Raw genomic sequence first — 26,921 nt, 5'->3', positions numbered from 1 at the left:
CATTGCACCAAACAGATCATCTCAGTAATGCAACAGGTACACCCTGAAAATAGATTAGTTTACCTGCTGTATACACTTAAAGTTTCTGAAGCTTTAGAGAAAGATGCAAGTTTATGGCACAGGGACTTTTGTAGCCTGCACTTTCTTTTTCCAAAAGGCTGAGGAAGTTCAGTTGAAGAATACAGTGTCTAGATTACACCACTGGAAGAGCACAGGTTGTACAATACATTGGGTTTTGCATTTTAATGAATTTATAGTAAGTTTATAGGCCAGCACAATCACAGTGAAATAAAAAAAGAAATGTCCCCAAAGCTTTATTTGAGATATGGGTTTCTCACTTATTGCCCACAGGCACTGCATACTGCAAGACAGTTGCTTGTCTAAATATAAGGCCATGACTAACTGATGATTAATTAGCTTAATTTACTGCTCTCATCAGATTCACTACTTTCATAAGTAATTTCTTAAATGACCTAGCTCATGTAGACAAATTTAGGCAATTACTGCCATAGTTCAAATAATTAAACACTCTTAGCAGAAAGGCTCAAGGAAGTACAAGGAAACTGAAGTCTTACCAAATGTCCTTAATGAAGTTTTCTCTGGGGTCACAGGCAACAGATTTTTATGGCTCCACAGAGCTTTCAGAATCAGCTTCACATGGCATGTCTTTCTTTGGTCCTTGTTTTGTTAAGAAAAGATTAATGGACTTGCCCAGGCACATAGCAAGACGTGGTTGGAACTACCTGTATTAGTGGGAGTTTCCAGTGCATTTAACAGACAATACCGACAGTAGTTTCCTTCTCAGTTTAGGCAGTGTCTTAATTTTGCCACTGTTTACATTAAATCTCTAGAAACTTTAGGCCAGAATATAGTCTACAGTTATAATCTAAAAATACTTGCTGTATGTGATTGTTACTATCTGGATCAACAGGTCTATATGCTGTCAAATATAAAAAACAAATACATCAGACTGCTACAGTAATAAACACGACTATACCAATAAAACTGTTAATCACCATTCAAATTGTGAAGCTCTTGATTATAAGTTGCTATAGAAATTATAAATAATTGTAGTCCATAGGAACCTTTGCTTCAGCATGTCTAATGTGTTTTTCTTGTTACATTTTCTCTAGTTATGTTTATCTTGTCCATGCATCTTAGTTTTCCATCGTCTAGCAGAATGTTTCATGTTTCTGGGTTTTATATATACACAAGCTAAGGTTATAGTTTCAGAACCTCCACTACTTGAAATAGGACTTTTGAAAAGAAAATTAAAGAAATCAATATACAATCATAAAAAATCTGGAGGAATATCCCAAAAGTTTATTGTCCAGAATTCTCTGCAAAAGCAGCAAAGAAAAACTTAATTTGGAAGTGCCTCTATGAGGTATAGAAACAGCATGTTTCAACTGGAGGAACTTTCACAGCCATCGTAAACTACTAGGATTTTAATAAATCTGAGGTTAGGCTTTCAAGATTACTTTAGAACATAGATGTCTCACTGTCATATGAAGAAATGTGTATGAATATTAGAAGTTTGGAGAAACTGAAATAATTGGTGCTGGAGCCCTACTTCTTGCCATAGGCTTTCAAGAGCTGCCCAGGTCATGGTGCCAGTAAGTCTAGTATTGATGCATTAGAGAATCCTGAAGTACAGTTTAGACATGAATACACATCCTTAAAATCAATCTCTTATTAACAACTTAAAAACATCTAAACTACTTAACATAAATAAGCACTGAACTCCCTGTAATCTACAGGTAGCCAGAGTGAATTTTGGAACACATGGATCACTCTGACTGAACACAGGTCCAGCAATTCTTCCTGGCACTTCAGAAAGACATGTAAGTGAAAATTAAAAATATAAATAGTAAAAAAAAAAAAAGAATTAACAAACTGTCTGAAATCTTGTGGCACTGTGCTTCCACTAATGAATAACAACCTCTTCCTCTAGATAAACAGAACATGCTATAGAAGCAATTGCTTCACTCCCCCCGCCTTTTGTTACCTGCCAGGCTCAGGGTTACCACCCATGCCAGCTCCATTATAGGCTTGGTGGAACAGCATGGAACACAAATTAATAAAGCCCAGCTGGATAGAGGTTGACACCAGCAAAAGCCTCTGTGTTTCCCAGGGAACTGGCTTAACATGGAGCCAAATAAGATTCATACGGAGTTATTAACTCCAGTTCTGCGTAATGCAAAAGCAGCTGTACTGATTGTGGAGTTGAGATGCTCCTGGAAGCAGTGTAGCAATATTCATGTGGCTCTGAGCTTCAGTTAATATCTGTGGCATGAATAATCTACAACACATGGATAATCAAGCGCTGACTGTATCCTGCTACTGAATGGGTGCACAAGCAACACATCTAGTGAGGCAGTACTGAGACAGAATTTACAAGCTCTGAGCCTAAAAGAAGCTCAAAACCTTCTTTATTTTGAGGGTGTCAACAACTTGTTTTGCACAGAAAAACAAGGCTGAACCTTATTATTTAAAGGAAGGAATTTTATTACTCAGAGTTACCCAAGCACAAAAATCTATGAATCACTTCAGGTCTGTTGTGATCAGTTGTTAGTGCTGAGCCTCTCTCCAGGCTCACGCATGAATGTGACCCTGAGGACTTCACCCCGCTTAGCACTAAACAACTTCTGAAGGTGGCAAGTGTATACTTTCTGGTACTAATCATTATTTGGAATTGTTTGGACTCTACAGGACTAGTTTTCTAACTTCTGGTTTTAATATTTTCATTAGAAATGTGTAAGTGTAATAGACTTATGTAATGCTTAATGGGATTTAGCATTACTAAATGCTTACCAAGCACCTTGAGTATCTTAAACATGAGAAGGATACTCTAGAGTTACTTGCATTATGAATACAGGCATATATATCCCTCTTATGATAGGTAAATGCATATAAAAGTAAGTTAGCCATACACTGGATTTTAATTACCCCTGAGGGACACATAACAGGTTGAACAGGTTGGATTTTATTCACATTAAAATCACAGCAACAAATTTAATCCAATCACCATCTTTACCTCACACATACATCTGTATCTACTTAAATAATTACACTAGGTGAGATTCACTAAGCTCCACAAGAAGCAGAAGAGAATCTAGTCTGTTCAGTTAGGGGAACCTGGAAACTATTTGGCTGTCCAGGTGCAGCGCTCCAAACCTCACTGGCTATACCGACCCAAATGTTATTTCCTGTAATGGGAGACTAGATCTTCACACACTAACACCTACATCTAGGTCTCTGAATCCCACACAGTAGATGAGGTAATGTGTGTCATTTCTGAGTTATTGCCTACTCCCTTCTACTGAAAATGTATGAAAACCCCACAAACTTGAAAGAGGTTTAGGACTTAATCAACTTACTGTACATATACAGACTAAAATCTCCCTGGAGATGCTCCTTCAAGTTGTTCTTAAAGGTACAAATATTGTACAACTACAAAAGGTACAGAGAAAGAGGAAAAGGATGAAAGAGCCATCCTAGGCAGAGTTTCTTAAATTTTTATATTTCCTAACTTGTGTCTCGGGAGTCAATGATCACTACAACAAAGCAAACCTAGAGACTGTATCTTATGTTTTTACCTACATCTACCTACAGACCCACACAAACATTTACATATGCATTATTTTCCTTTCTTATACATGTGTTTAAAACTCAGTACACTTATTTCCTTGTAAGGGTAGAGAAAACATATTAGTGTCCTATAATCTGCATCTGAGAGGAAAACCATAGGCTTGTGTTCAGAAGCATCAACTATAATCCTGAATTTTAACAATATAAGGCAATGTAATACCATTGCTTTTGGAAGAGTGACACTGACATAAGACTTCACTTGCAACACTAAAAATATTCACGTACTGCTTTTCCTTATGCTTTAAGAAAGCTGTGCCTGAGTACCCAGTGCTACTGTGAGAGAAAGCTTAGCACAATTTTGCCCTCTAATGTGTTTTTTTTTAGTTTCTCCTGAAGCCTATTATGCCATGGACAGTGCCCTATTCCCCTTCCTCTGCTCAGCTGTGCCAAACAAGCTAAGGAAGCTGTCAATATCCCAAATTTTGCTGTGAAGGGCTTGGGGCAAACTATATTGCATTTTTCAGACCATATTTAGTCTCATCTTCCATCTGCCATTTTTACATCTTCCACAGCTTTCTACAAAGATAAAAAGGCAACTGGGAAGACCATAAAAAGGAAAAGATTCAGGGATGTGTTTAAAGTTACGGAAACTTTGATAAGAAAAAATGTGACAACAGGAAAGAGAGAAGGGAGACAGATGTGAGAAAGGCATGTCCATGCAGAAATCTGTGCTGATTAAGCTAATCAGGTTCAGTTAAACCTCTGCATGGACACTTCTGGGAACTGTGATACATATGTGAACAAATGAAAAATCTCTAACAGTACTTGGGTCATTACAGCATGAACCAATGTGCTCTTCAGCAAGCATGCAACAAATCACATCAGTGCCCTTTCAGAGAAACTTTGCAGCTTAACTTCAGAAGAGCAATTAAATTAATCCATACCTATAGTGCTGCACAGCTTAAGATACCTAAAGTTCCTTGGAGACCTAATGCTAGGCTTCTGGGTCTGCTCAGTTGTCACCTTGTCTTTGTTGTACTAACTGCCTAAGATCCTGCCTTTTAGCTAAAGCTGCTTGGGAGATGAAAAACAGGCATAAGTCTCCAAAGAAGACCAATTTATGAGGCACACACTGGCCACAGAAATTCGTGGGATGCTGGGGATCCACCAGAAAACCAGAAGTCCAAGATTCAAGTTCTCCTGCTCATGATGATGTCTGCAGCTCCAGCTCCAGTGCCAGGAGAGTGCCTCAGTCACCAGGCAATGGAGACAAAAGGTTCAGTCAACCTCTCCTGAGAAAGCTGCTCCAAGGCAAGATCCATATGCTAGGGAGGAAGAAGAGGCGGGCTTGGTTCTGCAGGTTGTGGGGACAGAGTGCTGGCATTCTTGAGACCTTTCTGCTCTTTATCAAATGACAATTCGGGGATAATGTATAAATAGCCTAGGAGCAAGCACTGAGACCGAGGACATGACTTCAGGCTCCAAGTATCTGCCTCCCAGAGAAGCCTGACTATAGCCCTGAGCTAGGTTTCTGTGTTTATGCAAGAGACAGATAGGTATCTAGGGTATCTGTCCCTTTGCCATCCACTATAAACTGTCTCCATTTTGCCTTTCTCAGATCCCAATCTGGGAGAAAAAAATCTACCACACAGATTGTAGGTGTCTGATACTACTTAGCAAATTCTATTCCCAGAACGCCATAACCCTAATTCTCTTTGTTGGCTTTTGTCTTAAAGAATAAAATATTTCTCCGAGCATACTTCACTACTAAAATATACAGGAGCAGCCATGTGTAGTTTATAATGGTTTGGGAAATGTCAGGATCCCATCTGAGTGGTTTAATGCATTTTCTGATTACCTGTTAGATGACTCACAACACTGTGTAAATCTTGGTATTGTTACATGACTTGCTTCATCACTCAACAAGCTGGGAAGGAGGCAGGAAAGCAGCACTTCAGCTCTGCTGAGTTTCAGATGTCTGATCAGGCTTCCTTGCTTAAGACAAATGTTTACAAAATTTCACAGAAGCTGGGTTTTTTTTCAGAACTGCAGTTGTAAGGCTAATTTGACCTACCATACATAAAATATATTTGAACAAAAAATGTGCTTAGGAAACAGTAAATATATAAATGATTCTTTCCATTTCTTCTTTTGATCAAGAAGAAATTTTCTACCTAGGTAAAGTCAGCTTCGAAATTGTTTGTTATTCAGCTAAAGGCATAAGAATTCCTTTGGGAGGTCTGACTAAATGAAGCTATAGATTTCAGAGCTGGAGGTTTAATAATTTCCGCTGCTGTATGCTCAAAGGCACAGAGCTGTCTTGGGCAGAGGCTACGGTTTGCCAAACTCATTGAATGAATGCTAAAAAGACCCTGATCCACTCAAACACAGAAACAACTTGTCATTACTTGCACTGTCAATACCTGAAAACATGTGACCTTTGCTGCTGGCAAAGTAACATCTTATAGCCTAGAGGCACATTAAATGAGCTTAACGTAGAATCAGTTTGACACTAACATTAATCTAGGGCATGTGGACTTAGGAGATTCACAAATCTTCTTTTATAACTTAAAGCAGGTCAAACATCTCCCTTTATAGAATCAGCATTTGAGTTCACACAGCTAAAGAAAATACCCATTATTTAAAATCAACATCTCTAAGACATATACAAGACATTTTAATTAAGTAGCTGCATTCTACCCTGCTTACTTTTTCTCTGCAGTTTTAACAGCACACATTATTCTACTCCTTACTAAACTCTTGTTCAGAATGTTTGCTAGCACCAATAAAATTGCACATCTCTGAAATGGCTGCATTTCAATGGCAGGTGAAAAAATCCCTCTTATTTCCTTCATATAGTGTAGTAACAGTGCTACATGAAAATGTATTTCTTTATACTTACAGAAAAGACATAAGTCTGCAAACAGAAAATTAAAAATGCCAGTGAAACATAAGAGCCAGAAATCTCTTCCCTTGTTACCTGGATAGAAGGCACACAGATTTCGAGTTTGTATTTTAAAACTCTGACTTATGGAAGTATTTTGTTGCTATTCAATGCACTGATCAAGAAGGTACACAAACTGTTGTCCTCCACTGAAAATTCATCTATTCATCTTGCACTGAAAGTGACTCCTTCTTATTTAGCAGCATTTGCTTAGTGAATAACAAACTTCATAACTAATCTAACAGCAAAAAAAAAAAAAGTTTAGTCTTCTTTTTTCTTCCCCCCCCCCCCCATCTCTTTCTGGCCAATAATGTTAAAAAAGCAAATGGGCTTTTAGAATCATACAATAGTTAGAGTTGGAAAGGACCTTAAGATCATCTAGTTCCAAGCAGGACACCTCACACTAAACCATGTCACCCAGAGTATATCATAGTGTGTATTAACTCAGTAATTAATTGTATACATGTCAGATACAAAGGGGCAAGTGCCCCAGCAGTAAATGGCTTGTTCAGATATTATAATGGCGACACTCTAATAATTCATTTTATATAGGGCATCTAAAGATTTTACACAGCAAATCTTATTTAAAGGAATATGAAAATGTATCTTATATACCCTCAGAATTAGTGATTTATAAGTTAGAAGTTATGTTTGTAAAATTGCTTGCTAGACAGTGGAAGCTGTATAACTTTTATGTATAACCATTATGAATCACATGGGAACCTCATGATACTGGTCTTATGACAGAGTTGCACGTTAATAAAAATCACCACAAATTTTTCAGAAGTCTGAGAACCTGAATAAACAACTCTACCTTTGAAATGTTCCTGGAATATGAAAGATCCACTTAGCTCTGTCTCATCACCTTGTTTTCAAGCAAACACCTGTAACCATCCCTGTGCCATCTATTCCAGTTAATATCCTTTGAGTTCATCCTCAGATCTTTGCTGCTCTTGTATTTCAGCATCATGCTTCAGCTTCATCTCTGTATCACCTCTCTTTATTTTTATCACAGCCCGTGCCATGTGTGTGATTGATACAATATTCAGACTGGGAGAAAATCTCTCAGCAGAGACCCAGTGGAAAATCTCAGTGTACCTGAGAATCAGACCATGCATTCAGAAGGTGATACGATAGCACTTGGTAGTGAATAGAATGGAAATAATGAGAAAAAGATAAAATTTACCAAAATAACCCCAAATATTCTCAAAATCCTTGTCTTCTTTCATAAGATAAAAAAATTCACCATGATCCAGCTGAGTAACTTGATGTGTAAAGGCCATTCACTATGTTTGTTCTGAGCATCACAGAATATAATCCTTCTATAATATTTAGTGTAACCTAAGCATGAGACACTGCAAATACCAGTTCTATGGCATCATGGCCACTAGTTGGGATATTTACAAATTTATCTAAATCACAACCTAAATTCAAAGTCCAGGTTTCCATAGAAAAACTATTATTTTGTTGTTTTATGGTAATCTGGATGATTTCAGTATATATGCATAGTTTTAAATATTCAGGAACACACAATGTACATGATGGTTTAATTTGGTACTATTTCAACTATGAAAAATTGTGGGGAAGGCCTCCTATATAAAATAAAAAGTTAATGTGTGTATAAGAATCTAAGAACGCATGTGAAGACTGTTTTAATTTCAATTACAATTCCCATTTTATCATATCTTTATTGCTTTCAATTAGTTGCATGGTTGAACATTGTCACTCAGTCATGTCTCCAGCTACTTAGAAATATAGCATTAATGTTTATAAAGACCTGCTTTGTTAATCAGTGATGATATTTTATTGTCTTAGTCATCCTAATTTACATCTTTCATGACTTCAAAATCCCACAGAAGCTCTGGACCTAATAAGCAAGGGGTCTGAGAACTCTGTCAGTTGGAACCGGCTTGGATACATTCCTAGAGGTAAACCTGCCCACTGTGTGATACTCAACTGCTGAGTCATGAAGCCTCCAATTTCTCTGTGGCATTTATGAGCATCCCATTACTGCATTATCCAAGCACCTTGTAACCTTAAATGTATTTATTTTTTGCAGGTTCCTTATGAGATGGTGAAGCACTGTTTTCCCTGTGGCAGTAACTGTAGTACTATCATACAGGAAGTGTCTAGACTGGAGCAAGAAAGTGAGACTAAATTCTTCTAAATACCAGGCTAATCAATTAATTATCTTTCTCACTGCAGTGTAGCAGCAAAGAAGCTGAGAAAAGGATGATGACTTCTTAGAGAATCACTTATGTACACCTCATCTTTTGTCTGTACAGACTCCTATATATTAGGAACTGAAAAACTGGCTGAAAAGCCATGCATTTTTCTTCCACATGAGGAATAAAGTGCAAAACATGGTTGAATTCTTCCTCAGAAGTAAAACTCTCACACTCAGCATTTCCTTAGGTGAGAGCCTGTGTTTCACTAACACATAATTTGGTTGCTTGTAAAGAACAAAACCTACCAGGCCTTCATATGACACAGATAATAGGCCATTTTCTTCTTCCATCTGGGAACAGACTGAGGAGGCATTAGGGAAAATGATTGCAACTTGAGGCAACAATGAGCAAAGAAATGTTGTCTTAGTTCTGTAAATCTGTAAGACAACAACAAATGCTGGGAAGTTTTCCCATTAGGGTTTCTTGGCCCTGAGTCAGTAAGCTGCTTCATTGCTATGTCAATAGCACATATACGTACATAAACACATGTCCAAGCGCTTTTCCCACTGCAACTAGATTTAAGCAGTTTCAGATATGTCATTTTTTTTTAGATGACCAAAAAAGTCCTCTGTGAAGAAAAGTTAATCTTATCCATACACTTCACTCAAAAAACATTTACAGTTTTAATGTTACTGTATCTCACCATTGATGGAACATTAGACAATTCTGTGTGTATGTTTTTTCTCCATCCGTTTTCTTTAGTCATTCTGGTTTTAAAACATAGAGCCATAAAAAAGTTCTCTTTCTAGTATTCTTTCTTTCTATTCCCTGACTATATCATGCAATATAGTTCCCGTGTGAACTTTGTGACGTTCAACAAGGTCAAGTGCAACGTCCTGCCCATGGGTCCAAACTATCCCAAGGAGAAATATAGGCTGGGCAGAGAATGGTTTGAGAGAAGCCTTGGTGAGAAGGATATGTGGTTGTTGGTTGATGAGAAAATAAACATGAACCAGATTCAGTGTGCTCTCACAGCCCAGAAAGCCAACTGTAAGCTGAGCTGCTGCATCAAAAGAAGCTTGGCAACCAAATGAAGAGAGGTGACTGTCTCCTTCTATTCTGCTCTTGTGAGACCCCACCTGCACTACTGTGTTCAGCTCTGGGACCCCCAGCACAAGAAGGATGTGGACCTGTTGCAGCAAGTCCAGAGGAGGGCCATGAAGGTGATGGGAGGGCTGGGGCACCTCTGCTATGGAGATAGGTTGAGAGACCCAGGCTTGTCCAGCCTGTAGGCGAGAAGGCTCCGGGAGACCTGAGAGCAGCTTCCAGTGCTTAAAGGGTCCTACAAGATATCTGGAGAGGGACTTTTTGTAAGGGCATGTAGTGACAGGACAAGGAGGGCTTTAAAGTGAAAAAGAGTAGATTTCAGTTAGATATACTAAAGGAACTGTTTACTGTGAGGGTGGTGAGGCACTGGCATGGGTTGCTCAGAAAAACTGTGGCTGCCCCATTCCTGGCACTGAACAAGTCCAGGCTGGATGGGGCTTTGAGCAACCTGCTCTAGTGGGAGATGTCCCTTCTGTACCAAGATGATCTTTAAGGTCCCCTTCAATCCAAACTTTCCTGTGATTCTATGATTCTATGATCATTATAATCTTAATGATGTTATAGGCCTACTTCCTAATAAAGACATTTGCATTTTTGAAAGAAAAATTGTGGGATGCCTCTGGATCAAGCTACTGGCAGTAGAAATGTGTGGCTGAAAAATTCTCCATTCTTCTTAAACATGCAACAGAATGGAGATTTTTGGAAGGAGTAGAGGAAATAGTGACACACAATTCTTTTACAAAATCCACTTAAAAAAATGACTGCATTAAATGTTAGAATTATTTTTATTAGATTATGTGTGTCTTATTTCGATGCTCTTCTGTAGGACCAACTTTCCACTAAGGCATGTTAATGAAACTGATACTGGATAGGAAGCAAGTGACTTGGTTCTTACAGGAAAAAAACACCACCTAAATGTGGGAAAAGGTTCACAAATACTTCCAGAGACTGGCATTTAAAAAAACTTAATCTTTAAATCTTAAGAGTACAGTTTCACAAAAATTTCTGCCTTCAGTTTGATGCAAGGTAGGGAAGGAAATTTATGGATCTGTTTTTCTCTTACCCATCTCTTTTCCTGAGCATACTCTCAGCATACTGCCCATCAAACTGCTGACTGCCATTCCCTTATTAAGGCATGCAGTGCAAAGAAACTTACTCCTAAGAAAGCCAATGAAGCAACCTAATCAGCAGCTGAGAACCCCTTCCACTAAGGTGCAGGAAGAAACAGAGGAGAAAAACCTCATACTTCCTCTTTGTAACTCTAGTGGTGTGAACTAATTTAATACGGATGAGCAGCCACAAAGGCAAATAAGCGCCTGTTGCTTTGGGTAAGTGACATGTGGTAGGTTATGGATATACTAAAAGTGAATCCCAGAATCTTCATTTTCACAGCTTCTAAAGTGAAAAATCCTAGATCGCAGAGTTTCTACTGTATTGACAGGCTGTAAAAAAACTCCCTCTGGATCTTCATTGATGGTGTATATAGAGAAACATAAAACGTCTGTGTGTGAGAGGGTGATGGAAAAGGAAACCAAATGGAAAGAGCATGTGTTTACCAGGTCAGATCAGAAATGTGCTGTGGGCAAGAAAGTCACAAAATAAAGAGAAACTGAAGGGGGAAATTTGTGTCTCCTTGGAATACCTCATTAGCTATACCTATTACAGTTAAAAGCTATTTACCCTAATGCATTTAGGGGGAAACACCCTTATCTTTCAGCTAATAGTCCCCTTCTGCATAATCCTGTTTTCCAAACTGAAAAACTTGACAGCATGAGAAGAAAAAATAGTTGAGAATGAATCAGATTTGTTTACAAAAGTGGAATATACTAATGCGATAGAATTAAGGTCACTGATGACAAAGGTCACTTGGGAGGTATGTACAAGCAAATAGTTTAATTCATGCTTTTTAGCAGATAAACCTTGTGTGGGTGCGTGTCTCAACACGTATATGCATGCAACACAGAGATGTACCTCAGTGACAGAGGATTTTTCCCAAGGGATTACCCTGTTTTTGGCAGGTATTTCCTTGTGAACTTTCAGCAGGAGACAAAGAAAAGCCTCTAGACAAGGAGATGAAGATGCTTCACAGGATCATGGCTAGAGAAAGGCTGCCTAATTACAAATTCAGTGTGACCTGGCTGCACCCGGTGCAGAAAACTGATGACAACAAAATATCAGAGCACAGAAAGAGGAACCCTACAGAAAGATCATGGTTCCATTGTACACCTTTTAGCAGGACACTCAGCAATACCTTCTGCTGACAGACCACTGGATGTTCCCTCTGTGTGCGTAAAGGGTAATGTGGTGAACTGTAAAAAATTATACTTGCACTTGCTGTATGTCTCTTTTTCTTAGCTTCCCAGCCTCTCCTAACAGTTTACTGCCCATTGGGAATTTTCCAAGTTATTCTGTGAGACCCATCTGACCATCTACCCAGGTTTCTTGCTTGGAAACACCAATGGTCAGCCCAGTACTCTTGACCTATATATAGATCTCTCACACAGATTCACTGTCCTAAGCCATGTAACCTGGAGTGAAATGCCATAATGCAAGCCTCTCCAGTTCTTGTTTCAAGATCCTGCTCAATTCAGGTGAATTGAAATGGATTTTTCAAGCCTTTATATTTCCCCAAAATAAACTGGGATCCAAAAGCCTGTTTGGAACTGGGACTTGGATATGTGTGTATAGAGTAATGAAACTACATTTCTAAAAAACCTGACCCCAAGGGTTAAGTTGTATTCAATGTAATTAACTGAAGTTGGCTTTTGGAATGTCAACGGATAATGTGCCAGGAAAGTCTTTGCACTGAGAGTGTCATTAATATATTATATACATAAGAGACATGATTTTTAAGCTTCAGGTCAAAAAGCCACCTTTTTATTTTTCTTGGAACTTTCCAACTATTTTATCCATAGCGCAAATGATAACACTTTATTTCATAATAAATATTCTAAATTCCTAATACTGACAAATATGAACTACATTTATGTATACTTCACAGTTATAGTTTCATTGTATGAGATATCATGACCTTAAATCTGTAGGGAAAAAGTATGTTTATAAATTTTTCTTGTGAAATCTCTCTACAACAGCAGATGATGTACTCAATGAAAAGTGAACCTCTAAAGTTTCAAGTTAAATAAACCATATCCAAGCTTTTTTATTTTTTTATATTAATCTTTGTATCTGAAAAAATTGCTTCAAAATCCCCCAATATAAAATCCTTCATAAGATTATTTGTGCTTCCTGCGTTTGGACATAAGAGTGATCCAATTCATTCTCTTCAACAAAAGCAAAATCACTCATGCAAATCATACTATTTCCTAACTCCCACTTCTACAAAAAATCTAAGGCCAAATTCTTGGCCCTACTCTAGTTGAACTCTTTCAAAGCAACCTAGGAAAAATATAGATAAACTTATAGATAAATCTAGTAAAAATTTAGATGAAGCTGAGAGAAAACAAAGATGGAACTGGAGATAATGATTAGATTGATGGCATAGGACAGCCGTGATATGCTGTATGCAAGCACACAATATGCGCTTTATATGGGACCAATATACAGCCATACATCTGGAGGGAAAAGAAAGCAGATTGAATAATCTTATATTCTTTATAGTTGTTATGAAACCTTATCTGAAGATCTGGCAATTTAAATATTCTGTAATTAAAATAAACTATGAGCTAACATGTCAAATAGTAACGGGTTCCAAACAAAATTCCATACACAGACTCACACGTGAAATAAACTTGATGTATACCAGCTGTCTTGCATTGCTGGTAATGTCTTAATCTTAAATCCAAATTTACCTCTGCCACACATGTACCTGCTATTAAATCACATGCTTTTGCAAATTGTTTAACCAGATATACTTTATGTAAATGAGGTGACAGAACATAATACAGATGAGGGAAAAAATGAATCTCTGACCATTTCAAGCTTCCTCCTCTGTGCTCTGTCTTGTGGCTTTATATTTTTATTTGTTAAGTTGAGACATATGATTTGATACACAGCCTAGTGCCATAATTCCCACATCACAAGGTCACCACACAACTTGCTGTGACCTCCTAATCCTACCTAAAAGCCAGCCAGGCCTTGAAAGCACGTAACTACTGCAGATCTTTTGGAATTGCTTTGGCAGTCACATAAGACAGCTTGCATAATGCTTTTCTTTACCATGACCAGCTGCATACAGTGAGATTAGCTTCAAGTTTTCATAATCATCATGTTCACATAAACAAGGGAAAATTCCAAACCATTACTTTTTGTTTCATGTATATATTTCCCTGCAGCAAAAGCACACTTTTATCTTGACATAACTCAAGCCTATAAAGTATTATTTTTTATAAGCACAAGAAAGACATACATTTTGTTCACAGGATATTATTCAACAACCACAAAACATACAATTTCTGGATGTCTTAAAAAGTAGAAAGTTAATAGTAGCAAACTTTAGATTGAAAAGCTATCTGTGTAATCATTTACTGGCTCAACTAAAATGTTAAGGGTCCTTGGGTTAGTCTTGAGCCTTTAAAGTTTGACAGGATAGAACCTCCAGAAGATTTACTGCAGTTTAAATATTGACCTGACATAATACTCAGGCTATGTAGCACATGCTGATGGCTTGTTTGGTTTAATTAATTACTGAATAAGCATTATATTTTTGTACCTTTGAAGATTTCCTGTAGTTAATGTGCCTTGGTTAATTCTCATAGCATGGACAGAAGTCTGTATGCGTTGCTCAGTGAATTTATTATAGGCAAAACCTGCAAAAAGGGGAAAACACATTAATAGTAATAGCTCCTAGGAGTCACATGTTTTAGCTGTAACACAAGCTCTGCTCATACTAGATTAAAAATTTGTTTGCAAAACTAAACTTATTCATTCCTATTTACTTTGATAAATCACCCTTCAGAACCAAGTTTATCCATGTCTAACTACTTTCCTTAAAACTTAGTAAGATGCACCAGTTAAAATGATCGAAACATTAGAGTGCATACATTACTTTTTCAAGATCCAGACTTCCTTGTGTTTTGTTCATTATGAAAGTACCAAGCAATGTGTACCTGATTTTTCAGTGCCTTAATACACTGAAAACTTATGTTCTTATAAGCTGAGAAAACTTACGGCAAGTACACTTCTACATGAAAAAAAAATAAATTAACTGTATTGTGAAATAACTGCACAGAAATGATAAGCTATGTTTTATTTAGCTGTCAAAATCAAATGGAAGTGCTCTCCTTTTGTATTCCTTGTGAGGAAGCTCTACCAAATTTAAGAGATGTGTGTATTTTCAAGTTAAGAGTTATCTTACTGTTTGGCAAACAAAATTTTTGTACCTCCAGCCTCAGATTCTAATGGATGGCTCAAATATCTACATGTCCATCATTAAATTCTGTCACTTGTCAGGATATTTTCTGAGACTATCTGTAATATTTTAATAGAATTTTCAGGTTTGGAGATCCTTGTCTTGGTTTTCATAATGTTCATTAATTTTTTCGTTCTTTTCTAAAATGAGGTAATATTGAAATCATTCATAAACTAGCATGATTTTGTCTTTAGGTAACTGAAAGGTAACTACCAGTATCTACTATATTAATCTAAATTCTTCACTTATCTTCCTTTGACAAGAAGAGATTCAGACCCACTTTCTCCTTTTCTGACCAGAGCTACTATTAAGATGCTAAATCTCACAGGTGATTCCTGTCAGAAGAAACCTTCACTGACAGAAAAGAGCTCTGTTTCACGTTTTTTCAGGAACACAGGAAATATTCTGTTGACATGGGCTATAGCTTCACATTCCCTTAGGCCTGACTAGTCACAAGGTTCTGACAAAGGAGATATCACCACCTTCTCCCACCTGGCTGTGCTTGTCTCCAATGTATGTTAGCACACATGCTCCTGGGGTTGAGGGGAACCAGGTGAAAAAACTAATATGACGAAGTACTCATCCTGCCAGCCACAAACATACCAGCATGCCAGCAAGCAGGTTTGTTTTCTGATGTGTCAGCTCTGTCATCTGGCTCCCTGTCTTGTCACACCACTGCCAGTGCTGGCACAAGAAAGGAGCAGAAATTGGGGCCATCACCCCAGTGGTCAGCACATACATCATGAAACCCTTGCCTCGGACATGGGGCACTAAAGCCACCAGACAAGGCTGTCCTTCCTAAACCAGCCTGTCAGTCAAAAAAGCCTCTTTCTGGGCTTTAGTTTCCTCTGTTGTGAAGTCTCAGTTTGTCTGCTTCCCTTTTTCAGGATCAATCTCCATCTGGTGCACCACCCTTCTGGGAAGGGCCAGCCAAAGCCTGGCTGCCTCATGCTTACGCACTCTTAAATAGCTCTGGGACCAAGCATGCTTTACTCTTTCTTACAGCTGTTTTACAAGGGAAGTAGCAGGGAAGTCTATCTGTCTTCAGAATAACAAATACGGTTAGATTCTTCATTTGACAACTTATGAAAGATCAAACCTGGCCTTATTAGGAAAACTCTGGTGACTTGCACAGACACCAGTAATGGGAATGATGAACACATATGGGGAGCATTATCTTATGCACAGCTGGGTACCTGGGACAAAAAAAAAAAAAAAAAAAAAACAAACAAAAAAAAGAAATACCAGGACAAATTGGGGCATTTATAGCTTTCAGGGAATGGAATGGCAGAAAAGGAAAGAATCCTCCCTTCCCCTTCAACAGACCCAAAATATAAATCAAGGAACCTGAAACACATACACCCCTAGGGTGCTGGTACAAAATCAAATGTAATCTTTTGCTTATCCAATGCAGAACAGGTCAGTATAGTGGCACATCCAGTACATGGCAGTGTATTCATTGTGTCAGTTAATCAGAAAGGACTGTGAATTTTAAATCACTGTCTTTTAGGTAGTCAAGACTGTGAAGGTCTGAATAAGTTTAAATAAAAAGATGCCAGTATTTGTGAACTTAACCAGTTACCTCATAGTTATTATTATGCTGTAAATAAGTACTTGCAATATTACAGTCTTCTGAGTCTTACCTGATTCTTACACAAGAAAGAAATGCTCTCTTTATTTTCCCTCTCTTCCTCAGTTCAGTCTTTTTTTTTTCTGTAATAATTGAACCAATAGAAAGTTACAACAGTTTCTAAGCAATAAATTCAATGATACTTTTAAAGAAAACAAAATGCCCCAAACCCAACAAAATAACAAATCACTTGCATTAATCTATACATTATTTCTAGGAATATATCCCAGCACAAGAAGAAAGATATTTCAGAGAATAGTGTTTTTTTGAGCTGTCCCATGAGCCTCACTGGGACCATTGCATCTAATTTCAGCACAGAAGGATTACAGCAAAGTACATTGCTACTGCAATTTTCTTCATTTATCAGCAATTCTCTTTTATTCTTCTGTTGAGAAGGTTTTATTGGTAGTGTACAATATCTAGAGAGGGCAGCAGCTCTATAAAGCTGCTTCTGCAGGTGCAAAGCAGAAATCCAGCAAGACTTATTTAGACTCTGGCCAGTAAGTTTAGTTAAGCCTGCTTCCTAATAAATCAAAAAGCCAAACCAATATGCTGTTAGGTTTTCAAGCTGGTAGTGGTTTTAAAAAACAGTAGGTCTTCTGGGACTTCACCTTGAAAATTTAAGCCCAGAATCTAGATTGAACACTCTTAATGTAAAAAAAAATAATACACAGACATGAAATAGTTAGAGACATGAAAAATGTTATTATTGTATTACCTAATATGTGGGGTTTGCTCTCTTTCTTTAGTCTCTCCAGCTTTTAATAATGTATTTTTTTGTTGATTGGTTTCCAACTTTTAGCAGTGCTGTAATAGCGAGGATAATCAGACTGAAGGGTTTCTTTTTCATTCTCACTAGCTACTGTTGAACCATTCTGCTTATCATTAACATCACATAAAGTTATGGGCAACTAATGAAAACTTGCCTTTCCCTCTGGATACCCTCACCACACTTGGGCATGCATACTACTTGGGCCAAGAGCCTAGGAATTTAAAAAAAGCACTCTCATAGTCAATCACACTCAACACAACTTATCTGTCCCGATGGCCACATAAACCCTCCTTTGACCACATGACAGAAGCCAGCAATGCCCTGCTGACCTTCTGAGTGCAGTAACTCCTAGGTGAACAGTGCTAGGGATGGGTGAGTGCACCAAGGCCCCTTCCCATGGGAGCTGGCTGAATGCACAGTAGTGTTACAGCAATTTCCCTCCCCCAGCAAAATCTGTGATGAATAGAAAGGCCATGAAGCCACAGCTGACATTTTTTCCACTTACTGTATTAGCTAGACCAAGGCTCAAGCACATGATGCAATGAAAGATTAGCTATCAGCTACAGCACGAGAGGCTGCGAAGGAGGGATAGGTATGCAAACACTAGAAGATAATTAATCATATTATTCCCTCCATTTTGAAGTAAATAAATGTCTTGCTGTTTTATTACAGTCAATTGTTGCAGTTACATGGAAGGGTAGGCTGTGATACGCAGGTGAGATTTTTAGCCTCAGTAACGAGTGCAAATCCCACTGAAAGGGTGACTGCATGTAAGTACCAAAGGATGAATTTTGGCCCTTAAATTGCTATAAAAAGTAGTGTTTTTCTCCTATTATTGTTGTTGTTATGGGAAGCAAATTGGGCAGAGCTTTTGGAAGGAAAGCATTTTCTAATGGCCAAGAATGTAAGAGTGAAGAAAATAAAGGAAATAAATTATTGAGATGAAAATAAGATAATGAAGAAAACAGTTGTCAGAACAGCAAATTAAGCAGAGGGAAGACGCTTAAAAACCAATCCTCACATCATTCCCGTTCACAGCCAACAAGCTGACTGCATGTGAGCTATCCCTCCCCTTTTTAGGATACTTCCTTTCATTGTGAGAGTCATGATTTTTCAAATCTTTTTTTTTTTCTTGCTCACCTCTGCATTTAAGATGCTATTTTCAAGTACATGTGATAAGACAAAATCAAGAATCACCTAATAGCACCAGCTAGAGTTAAACTTTAGATTTAGAAGCCTTTATCTACACATATAAAAGAGTAAAAACTTTAGATGATGAATCAGAGTGATTATGAAATAAGCCATTAGATGATATACAGAAGAATGAATCCAAGGAATCATTCCACTTACTTTACTGAGCATTGAACTAGTCCATACAGAGCAGAAAAATACACATAGAGATGGCAGCTACCATTGTCAAAATGCCCAGATCCCTGTTTTTCATCTTCACGAGTATATGAAAATACAATGCTTTCCAGTAGGTGCACAAACGAGTTCATTATGACTTTATATTTTTAGCTGGATGGCCGCATGCAAAGAGCTGTGGTGAACAGCTCAATGCCCAAATGGACACCAGTTAACCAGTGGTGTCCCTTAGGGGCTGGTGTTGGGACCGATCCTGTTCAACATCTTTGTCAGTGAGATGGACGGTGGGATTGAGTGCGCTCTCAGCAAGTTTGCTGATGACACCAAGCAGCATGGTTCAGTTGGTACCCTGGGGGGAAGAGATTCCATCCAGAGGAACCTTGACAGGCTTGAGAGGTGGGCCCCTGAGAACCTCATGATGTTCAACAAGGCCAAGTTCAAGGTCCTACACCTGGGTCAGAGCAATCCCAGGCACAGCTACAGGTTGGGCAGAGAAGAGATTCAGAGCAGCCCTGCAGAGAAGGAATTGGGGGTGTTGGTTGATGAGAAACTGAACATGAGACATCAGTGCGCACTCACACAAAAGCCAACCATGAAAGCTAGAAAGCCAACCATGTCCTGGGCTGCACCAAAAGCAGCGTGACCAGCAGGTCGAAGGAGGTGATCCTTCCCCTCTAATCTGCTCTCTTGAGACCTCACTTGGAGTATTGTGTACAGTTCTGGTGTCCTCAACATAAAAAGGACATGGAGCTGTTCAAACAAGTCCAGAGGAGGGACACAAGGATGATCAGGGGGCTGGAGAGCCTCCCATATGAAGACAGGCTGAGAAAGTTGGGGCTGTTCAGCCTGGAGAAGAAAAGGCTGCATGGAGACCTCATAGCACCCTTCAGTATTTGAAGGGGGCCTACAAGGGTGCTGGAGAGGGACTTTTCATCAGGGACTACAGCAACAGGACAAGGGGTAATGGGTTTAAATTTAAACAGAAGTAGTTCAAGTTATATATAAGGAAGAACTTCACTGTGAGGGTGGTGAGGCACTGGAATGGGTTGCCCAAAGAAATGGTAAATGCTCAGTCCTTGCCAGTGTTCAAGGCCAGGTTGGACAGAGCCTTGGGGGACATAGTCTGGGGTGAGATTTCCTTGCCAATGGCAGGGGGGTTGGAACTAGATGATCTTAAGGTTCTTTCCAGCCCTAACTATTCTATGATTCTGTAACATTAAGGAGGATGTTATGCCATAAATTTACCCTATGGAAAAAAAAACATTACTTCCTTTCAATGTTGCTGTATTTACAGAAGTGCTTTTTTTTTATTATTTCATTTTTCTTCTTCAGGTTTCTATGCACCATTTACTACCTAAATTCTGAATACAGCCTTAGTCAGGAACCTTGCCACAACACATTTCTATCTTGTGATACAGACGGATAGTTAACAGCATCCCACAATGAGGAAGGCTTACAGCATGCTGTAATGCAAGATTAGTATTTACTGTTCTGCCTTTGAACAGCAGGTGTTCAGATGATGCTGGATGGTGTATCATTTGTGAATTTTGGGGAGTGTAGGTGTACGTGTGACAGTGAGAGAAATCCTTCCTACATAACACAGATAACCAATAAAATAAGAGGGTTTAGGATGTGCAGAGCTTTTTTCCATACCTGGGACATACTAGCGACAAAGAGTTTTCCAAATCATCCCAGAAGTGGTAATACATGATTGTTACCATGCCCTGGGGCTGCAATCATCTGATTTAAATTCACAAAAGAAACACAGTCACAAAGCCTCCAAGGAAGACCCGAGAGACTGTGGGGAGTGTTGCATGTGATTCACTCCATCTCTGAGTCAGTTCTGAATTTACATTCTCAATTTCACAGCAGAAGGGAGTTCTTTCAGGAAATAGGAAAATACTAGACCCACATCTTTCTACAGACTCAGCCAGAGACAATGTCCATTACTTACTCAGACCAACAGTGTATAAAGAACGTCCTTATGCAGCAGCTTCCCACTTAACTCAGAAACAACTTTATTCCAGTGGACAACTCAGAAATGTGTGCATAAAGTGCTTTTGTGTTTCCAGGGTTTAAATATTATAAACACAAGTTACAAGTGCAAGATGATGGCAGTTGTAAGTCACTGAAAACAGAATTACCTGGAAAACACTTAGGTAAATAACTTCACAAATGCCAGTAAATGGACAAGAGAATCCAGTTCCAATTATCCAATACTTTTTTTGCTGGACCATTTACTCAGAATGATTGCAGACTAGTCTGAAGAACTGCAATTTATTTGAGTGTTTCATTCTCCTCTGACCTTGTGTTTCTCATTGCCTTCAGTAGGCACTGTAAAAAGTATTTCTGAATAAGGAGATATCATAATATTTCTCAGAACTGAAGCTCCATTACTGACACATAAGGGAGCTCCAGCATACACAGAGCTCTCCTGCAGCCTGGCACTGTTATCATGCCATTATCTAGCCTTGCTTATAATAGATTCAGAAGTCAGAGCAGTAAAAGGCACCAAATGCCAGCAACTACAAACATTACTGACTTAACCACTCATTCAGCACTATTGCCATAACAATCAAAACATCTATTGTTTAAAAAAGTGGATAAGCCTATGCAGATCAATACAACCTCTATTTCTATTTGCAAAACACTAATGCTTAAAAGTGATCTCATATGCTTCTAGATATTCATAACTCAGCAGGATTATCTCAGTTTCTCAGTTTCTAAAGGGCTTCTATTACTCACTGCCAAAGATTCATTGCTAAGAACTTCCATTATCAATATACTGGACATGCTATGAGCAATTCTGCACCAAACTCAAAATGACCCCTGCCCCCAATTTCTGGGTGAAACAGTGAAGAAAACTTCTTGGTGTCAACTTTTTGAAATGTGCAGTATTACTTTTAACAGTCATGAGCAAACCCCTTAAATTAAATCAAATTATAGTATACAAATATTTTTTTTCTGAGACAACAGATTCTGCTCATTTAAATTTTTTTGCCATGATTTTGGTAGATATGACCAAAAAACTTACCATAATATTTGATTCTGCATTCGGAAAAAAATGTGTTAGCCTGATGCAGATGTCTGTTTTGCTACATAGTAAAAATACATTTGCTATAAGATTTAGGTCTGCTTCCAAGTGCTTAGGTAGCTATCTAGTGACAAAACTGGAGCAACTCTTACACTTCAAAAGAACAAAGGGAAAATTCTGCTTCTAGTTTCTAAATTTAAAGAAGCCAAATTAAAAATCTGACCATTAAGTGAAGTAAAAAAATCATAAAGCCAAAGTAGTAGACAATACAAATATAATAAATAAATTTATAAAAAAGATTCAGATCAGCTCTGACACAACAAGGCACTTTGATTTGGAATTTTTCCAACTTTTATTTAACCAAAAGGGTTACAGCCTTGGTGGATAAGGGAAGGGCAACTGATATCTATCTGGATTTCTGCAGTGTTTGACAATTCTTGTCTCTGAATTGGAAGATATCTTTGTGTCCAAATTGGACAGATATGGATTTCATGGATGTACCACTCAACAGAGAAGGAATTGGCTAGATAGTTTCACTCAAAGAGTTGCTGTCAATGGCTCAATATGCGAGTGGAGACCAGTGATGAGTGGTGTTTCTTGGGGGTCAGTTTTGGAATTGGTGCTGTTCAGCATCTTTGCTGCTGACATGGACAGTGGGATTGCACGTGCCCTCAGCAAGTCTGCGAACAACACCAAGCTGCATGGTTCAGTTGATACACTGGAGAGAAGGGATTCCATCCAGAGGGACCTTGACAGGCTTGAGAGGTGGGCCCCTGAGAACCTCATGATGTTCAACAAGGCCAAGTTCAAGGTCTTGTGCGTAAGTCCACACAATCCCAAGAAAAAATATAGGCTGGGTGGAGAATAGATTCAAGAGCAGCCCAGAGGAGAAAGACTTGGGGATGATGGTTGATGAAAAGCTCAACATGAGCCAGCAGTGTGTGCTTGCAGCCCATAAAGCCAACCGTATCCTGGGCTGCATCAAAAGAAGTGTGACCAGCAGGTTAAAGGAGGTGATCCTGCCCCTCTACTCTGCTCCTGTGAGACCTCACCTGTGGTACTGTGTCCAGCTCTGGGACCCCCAACATAAGAAAGATGTGGACCCGTTGGAGCATGTCCAGAGAAGAGCCATGAAGATGATCAGGGGGCTGGAGCACCTCGCATATGAACACAGGCTGAGAGTGTTGGGCTTGTTGAGCCTGGAGATGAGAAGGCTCCAGGGGGACCTTATAGCAGCTTTCCAGTACCTAAAGGTGGCCTATGACAAATCTGGAGAGGGACTTTTTACAAGGGCATGTAGTGACAGGATCAGGGTCTGCCCTGAAGAAGGGTAGATTTCAGTTAGATATAAGGAAGGAATTATTTACTCTGAGGGTGGTGAGGGGCTGGCACAGATTGCCCAGAGAAGTTGTGGATGCCCCATTCCTGGAAGCGTTTAAAGTCAAGCTGGACAGGGCTTTGAAGAACCTGGTCTAGTGAAAGGTATTCCTGCCAATGGTATGGAGGTTAGAACTAGATGATCCTTAATGACTTTTTCAACACAGACCATTCTATGATTGTAGGATTAGTTTGATTTGGTAAATGTGCCAATGAATGCCAATTGAATGGAAGTATAGGCTTCAGGGATATTTCCATTATCATTATTCCAATGGAATTAATCACTGAGAAAAGTGGAAACAAATATGACTGATTTTGGAAAGACCAAAAAGGTGGCAGAATCTTCTTGTAAGAGACTGAACCTGAGAGGCACTTATTCTTCAAAACTAACTTCTATGCAAACTTTTATAACGTCTCAGGGCGTGAGGTATTCCTGTGTTTCTGCTACCAACTGTGGGAGAATAAAACAAAAAATTTACGTTTAAAAGAATATCTATCTTAGTTTAGGTATGTGGGAGACTTTGGCAGCCACAAAATGCACTTAAAATGTTAACTGATACTCAAAATACATGAAGGAGGAGGTGGAGCAAGAAATTTCTCTAGATGTGACTTGATAAGGGTTAATAAGCCCCCAATTATGTGTGTGCTTTCTTAGTTGATATAATACAGCATCTCCCTTTGCCATACTGTTATGGCAGACTTTTATTTTTTTATACAACCAAATATAGCCTTTTTTTTTTTTTTTTTTTTTTTTTTTTTAGCAAGAAACACAAACAGACAAGGTTGCTTCAGACAGAAACATAACTCAGGGGTTTTGTAAAGCAGGCTTTTCCTATATTTCAGGACTTAGCAAAGTCACTGTGACTTGAAACCTGATTACTCCTTGCCTTCTGAACATAGAGAACAATGGCACTACAATCAATGAATCAAAAAGCAAGACGACCTTAATTTAAATATATAAGAAGGAATTTAGAAAGTGAAAAATGTGAAGGCAAGGAAGGAGGGAAGGAAGGCTACTTGCTGGAAACTTTGCCTCTTTGATTTGGAGAATGCATAAGATACTGAAAAAGAAAGAAAAAGAATTATAAGTCATAAATCCTTTATGTTGTGTTGTTAATGTCAATGCTTTTGAAATTTTTTTGTTTGGTATTTTTTTGGGTTGGGTTTTTTTTGTTTGGTTTGGTGGGTTTTTTTTTGAGCAATGTGGAACCATTCCACAGACACAACTGAGCTCTGCCTTCTGTTAAGGGTTGCAGCACCATTGAAGTTTGAACCCATTTAAGCAATTCTGTTGAGCTTTCAATTCCCCCTACCTTCTTTTTTTTTTTTTTTCATGTGATCAAATAGCAGCATGACTGTGACTGTAACAGATAATTCCCACACGACAAGCTTCTCAGTGCTCTGGGGAAAACACACGCACACAAACCGAGCTGCTCAGGTCTGATTCACGATGTGAAGTAAAAAAAAAAAAAAGGCAAATCTATGAGATTTTTTATTAAATTGGAAACACACTTAAAACCTCTCCTATGTATTTGTTTTGTTTAGACTAATTATGACTTCTGCTTTACGTTACCACAATAGACACTAAACATTTGCAATATATTTACTGAGGTTAAAGGAATTGTGGGATGAATTTGTATCTATTACACCATTATCCTTAAGCAACATGGCTTTAGTAATCAGTTGGAAGATATTTTTATCAGTCGAAAAGGTGACTTAGTCCACCCGTAGATAATTTGCAGCCTCAGTACATTACATAATACATAATGATAGTAAATTTTGCTCCTCAAGGAAAATTCCTCTTTCGTTGGAATTTTATCTTACCATACTGGCATAGCTGGACTAAAGATGGAGGCAAAAGAACTTGTGGATTGGCTGGCTGGGAGTTATAGTTTGCACTGCTTCTACATACTCATCGATATCCTCATAATAAACTGAAAAACAGGCAACTCCTGAAGTAAAATATGTCCAACAAAGTGAAAAACAATGAAATATTCTAACTACATATACAGGGATTTACTTCTGTTGTGTACAGGCACACACAGAACAAACATTCACTTCCCTTATTAAAACATTATGGTAGAGATAGTTCTTACTAAGACAATTTTTTTTCCATGTCCTACTCACAAAATCTAAATTAGATTAGAGTTAAGCTTCAGCTACATGAAGTCTCCTTTTCAAGAAGGTTTTTTTTAAACATATATCTTTTCAGTTTCTTCAGCAATATGAAGGACTGTGAAATCTCTCAGCTATAAAAGCAATTTTAGGTCTTAAAAACTTGGGCCTACACTCTTTCATTCACATTTTGTATTGTACATTGTTAACTTCTCCTGAAATGTAGAAGCTGGGTAATTGATACCAGCAGTCTTGCCTTAATATCACAGTATAAAGGATAACACAATATGAAAACACCAGTAAAACTCAAGATCCTCGTGCACAATTACAGAAATTCATACTCTGTTAAACTAAGAAGTTAGCTCATCCAGCTGTCCCATTTTCTATACCCACATCTCTGGCCAAGGTAATTGATCCTCTAACATAGACAGCAGAATGGGAGATCTGTCTTGATGGGAGAGCTCCCCATCAAGAGTACTTATTGTTTATAGCCTGCATATTAACTACCATTGAAAAACGGCTACTTCAACTTACATCAAGATGCAGAGTAGTTAGGGAGATTCTGTGGAGCACACTCAGCTTTATTTGTATTAACAGTGATTAACATTTGATTAACAGTGCAGCAGCTGGGAGGAGTGATTCTGAAGTCTCTCCAAGGCATCAGAGATCATGAGTCAGTGCAGAATACAGATTTGTGTTGAGGCTCCAAGCTGCAAGTGAGAATTCCAAGACTACATTTCAGACCCATTGTCCTGTTATGCAAAGAGTAGACCTAAGTAGCTAGCAAGAAGGAAACTTCTGCCTTCTCAGGGTCTGGGTGTCTTAACTTTCTATGCGCAGGAACAGACAGCTCATTTTCTTGAGGAGGTTCTAGGAGGTCCTCAACCATTACACGGTCAAAGCTCTTGGGTTGAAAGAGGACTACCAAAGAAATTAGAAATAGCCTACAGATTAGAGCGGTCACACACATCTGTTCTATGCGAGTATATTTACCACATGGATGCAAAGCTGGTGTGGGTCCAATTGTTCCTTTTTTTTTGAGAAATGCTGACCATGTTTCAATACATTCATACAAGCAGGTCTGCACTGATTTACAAAGTCAATAAATGCCATTGCAGACAAGCCATTAGTTTCAGAGATATTTACATGTTTGTGATGATGACGGCTATCACATATTGGTTAACTATGAGTAGTTACAAGATGATGGATAGTGAAGAAGCATGGGTAAAATCTGAATCAGGCCATGCTTGCTAGGAACTCAGCTCAGTGAAAACATAAAAAATAACAAGAGAGTAACCAGATTTTATGAAATAAATGTTACTGAATTTATGTTATTTTCAATGTTAAACCTTATAATCAAGCATCAGAAACAAGTTTTCCCCATTACTGCAACCCTTGAAAAATCCATGAAAGTTCCTTTCTCTGTATTTCTTCACAGTGGAACTCTGAC

General features: G+C 38.4%; 1 protein-coding gene across 3 annotated transcripts in view; it reads right to left on the bottom strand.

The window, feature by feature from the left end:
* SULF1 (sulfatase 1) overlaps positions 1-26,921 on the bottom strand; it is a 122,113-nt gene that overhangs the window by 82,317 nt on the left and 12,875 nt on the right. For 2 of the 3 annotated variants that reach the window (XM_061343064.1, XM_061343067.1), the window contains exons 1-2: positions 16,822-16,892; positions 14,480-14,576 (exon numbers count right to left, since the gene is read on the bottom strand). The exons of the other annotated variant lie outside the window; for it this stretch is intronic. The gene's annotated coding sequence lies outside the window, so the exon portion shown is untranslated. Of the gene's footprint in view, positions 1-14,479; positions 14,577-16,821; positions 16,893-26,921 lie in introns of those variants that run through there. 3 annotated transcript variants of the gene reach the window in all.

The sequence above is a fragment of the Neopsephotus bourkii genome, unplaced genomic scaffold, assembly GCF_033783945.1.
Source record: "Neopsephotus bourkii isolate Nb327-2 ecotype Australia unplaced genomic scaffold, CSIRO-AGI_Nbou_v1 NB_1820, whole genome shotgun sequence".
In the NCBI taxonomy this organism is placed as follows: domain Eukaryota; kingdom Metazoa; phylum Chordata; class Aves; order Psittaciformes; family Psittacidae; genus Neopsephotus; species Neopsephotus bourkii.
The sequence above is the reverse complement of the archived record's forward strand: the minus strand, read 5'-3'. Positions and strand labels throughout refer to the sequence as shown.